Source organism: Neomonachus schauinslandi, chromosome 4 (genome assembly GCF_002201575.2).
Source record: "Neomonachus schauinslandi chromosome 4, ASM220157v2, whole genome shotgun sequence".
Taxonomy (NCBI): domain Eukaryota; kingdom Metazoa; phylum Chordata; class Mammalia; order Carnivora; family Phocidae; genus Neomonachus; species Neomonachus schauinslandi.
The window spans coordinates 160,495,232-160,499,305 of NC_058406.1; positions in this window are offsets into that span (position 1 = coordinate 160,495,232).

Below are 4,074 nucleotides of genomic sequence, written 5' to 3' on the forward strand. Positions count from 1 at the left end.
ATAATTTGAGTCCATTTTAATAGATCACCAGTTCCTTGTAACAGCACTATTGGGTGCATTTAGTATTTTTGTTTATATATTGGACCTTGACATTTAGAAAGCACCTGTGAAAATTACATTATACATTTATGAATTTCCTCAAGGTATGGGATCATTATTCACCCACAAGTTTATTATGCTTCCTTTGCCAAATTCCCAGGTCATTGTCCTTACAACACCTTTCCTTGCTTCTGAGAAGCATGCTTAACAGACCCTCTTAGATCAATGTGTGCTATCTTTCCCATATTTGTTTCCTAGTTTTCTGTCTAAATATCTGTTGAGTTTGTCTTATGCATTTTAATGCTGTATTATATATTATATGTCCAAGGTACTCATCATTTTTTTTCCTTCCTCCCAAAATAACATATCTTCTAAGTGGCCAGTACAGGCTAATAAGTAAGTATGGTTCTTCTTATTAAAAGGCAATTTCAGCTTGTTCTAAGAAACCTAGACCTATGTTAATTAGTTAATAAATTAATTAGTTAATAAAATAACCTATGGTTATTTTAGAGTGTTGACCAATGTTGGTTTAACCACCAACCATACTGTTGAACAAAGTCTTTTGTTTGTATTCAGGAGGCCACAGTTGTCACATTTACTTTATAAAAGGTATCTGCAATATATAACTAAGATTAATATTATTCTTTTGCTCTCAAACTCTCGTGAGTTACTAATATATATTAGATTTTCATTTTTGCATTATTAATTTACTAACTCTCTTCCCATCTGCAATTACTTCTCCTTTCCATGTGTCAATAATTTTAATCCAGACCTTCCACATAAGGGCAAGACCATCAGGTTCGGTCAGAAGATTTACCCATTGATCCAACAGCAGTATGAGACTGCCCAATGCTACCACTTCATCCATTGCCAGTCATAATTGAATGAATATAAGGTTATATTATAATCATTCACTGGTCAGCATAGAGGGACAGAAGCAGACACTTCTAACTCAGTTTATAAAACTGAGAAAAAGAAATAGCCCATCCTATCACTCCCTCAAGAATTCAATATATTATTTAGAGATGTAGTCATGGTGTCATGGTATCAATTGATCTTTTCTCTCTAAATCATAAATGCAATCCAAGTCCTGTCACCACAGGATCAGGCACAATACAAGAAAAAATTAGGGAATACATTTATGAAAGTTTCGGTGTCATTACCCATACTTTTTGCTCTACTTTCCTTACAGTATCTCAACAATTCATCCAAAGCTGGTCACCTTTTACTACCACATGTATTAGGATTTACCACATGAATGAATGAATATTCAAACATACAAACCAAGATATCCCTTCAGTTTTTTATCAGCACTCCTCTCCCTCAGTTTAGTATGTGGAGTTTGCCCATTCCAATATTCAATCAGTACACTACAAATATCACCACTTTGCAGTGGTAAGGTATATAAATCCATGGTAAATGATGCTTCTTAGCCCACTGGTGCAATATACCTGCATCATAAATGGGTTACTTGATCATAGGTTATAAAAGTAGAAGATTCAACATAAAATGCTTTCTGTTCTAGATTTCTATTTGTGTTAATGATGTTTGCTTCGGATGCTGGATATACATATACAAAACCAGAATGATTATCTATCTCAGTTAAGATCCACCCATAAACACATGGAAACATGGTTAATAGGCCCATGTAATCTACAAACAAGGTATGGGGTGGCCCAGACTATCCTGGTAGACACCCATGGCTGCCTTTTTTCTCTAATTTTCTTGTTGACTATAGAAAAAAAAAAATATTAGTTACAATTTAAACTTCTGACAGAGATAATGGGGTATGTTTTTTGTTTGTTTTTATTGTTTTGGTTCTTGTTTTTGTTTTTCCTGCTTGTTGTTGCATCGTGTAAATGTCTCCATGGTGATGGCTACTCATCCCATGTACCTAAGTGGCCACTGCCAAAGAACAAATAAGGACATTTTCTAGTTGACCCCAGTCATCTTCAGAATTTGGATGAATGTTTTTTGATGTGTATGTGTATGTCCTAACTTTATTCACTCCTCCTCCCGAAGTTCACAAAGTTTTCCATAATATAGTGTCCCATAGTAGGATTTCCTTTATCTTCCAGTCATTTAAGATCCGTTTTCCAGACAGCATTGCCAGTCCATTGTGTATGGTCCAAAACCTATAAAAATCCATAATCTATCATTCTTGTTATCTCGTTCTTATGGTGCCATGAAGACACATCCCTTATGTGTGCCCATTGAGAAGATTTGTCTTTTCCTCCTTCAGCTAAAGTGTAGTTATCACCAAGCCACACTGTAGTTGCTTTCTAGACTGAGTGCTGGCTATCTACCTTTAAGCAACCATTGCAAACCTTGCTACTGATTTGGCATCCTCTAGTAACTGATTCTATCTTTAAGCAAGATATATTTTTATTTGTTATAAAAATATTATTTATAAATATCCAAGACCCTAAGAATTCCCCCTTCCTGCCTACCTATAAGAATCTAGTATACCATGGACTTATCTTTTTCTCTCATTTCTTTCTGCCTGTTCTAATTCCTTCCCCTTAAAAATTCCTTCCCCTTAAAATCAGGGCTGTTCTTCTCTTTCAAGATGGATACTAATTTAGGAAAGAGAATGGAGGCAGGATGGGACATTAACACTGAAGCCACTCTGGTCACTGGATGAGCTTCTACCTCAAATTTGGTTCAGATAACAATACTGAAGAGGCCACACATACACCTGGAAGAGATTAAAAGTTTTATTACTTACACAATGAGGCATTCTAGGAAGAGCAGGACATGCCTCCCAAATTGGTTGTAAAATAGTATGAAAGAACAAGAAAATGAGACTGGCTTGGGTATTTTATTGTCTTTAGGTGTTAGTGCCAGGCTGAGAGTTCCCATATACAGGCAGGGTCTTTGATGGCTTGAATTCTCTGTTGGAATCATAGGAGGGAGCACCCAGGCTTTTTTATGTGCTTGCTCAGATGTGGAACAGAGAGAAAGAGGAAGGGTTGAGACTTAAAAGCTGACAGTGGTCAACCAGCAAAAAATGGACTCTCATTATAATGAGAAAATCAAGGAGTTAGAAAATATATCAGGCTATTCCTTAGCCTTCTGACATTATTATATTATTTTTCAGGGAAATAGAAGATTTCTGATTTTTAAACTGTACCAGAAAAGGAAAGATAACCTGGTTGGGGAAGTAGGTTGTAATGTTAGTACGGAAAGTAGAAGTATTGTGGGTTCTTCAGAGGAGAAAGAAAAAAAAAATTTACAGAAACTAATTTAAGCTGAGAATCATAAGTTCAGAAAAATTATACTTTTGAAAGAAAAGTTATCATTACTTTAAATTGCTTGAGGCATGGACCACTGAAATAATAATATTTAATACACAGTTTTCTTGGGTCTTAAAATTTGATATCATAGAATACCAGCAACCAGGGTGACACATTTAAGTATTGCTGTTAAGTTTATAGAAGGCAAATCTACTATGGAATTTCTAAAGTGTTTCAGTATATTAAGTGTTAAATAATTGAGACACTGAGAAATGTGTGCCATATAGTTAATAAGCAACTTTCTTATTTTTTTTATGAGATAAAATTTAATGGCACAATCTCTCAAAATTGTGAAAGGAAAAAGGGTACAGAAATAATCTTAAACCATGTTCCAAATATAATGAGATATATGGAAATCCCATGAAAAGATAATGTTTTAATAAAACAACTTAATCCCCACCTTGCAGCAAAAGAAATGAACCATGTGTAGATTTACATTTATTTATTTATATAGATTTATTTTCTCCAGCTTTATTAAGATATAGCTGACATATAATATTAATATGTACAATGTAGTGATATAATAATAATATGTACAACTCAGTAACAGAAAAATGAATAATTCAATTAAAACGTGGGCAAAGAACCTGATCAGATTCTTCCAAAGAAGATATTCAAATGGTTAACAGGTGCATGAAAAAGTGCTCAGCATCATTAATCATCAGGGAAATGTAAATCAAAACCACAATGACATATCAACTCACACCTGTTAGAATGGCTATCATCAAAAAGACAAGCG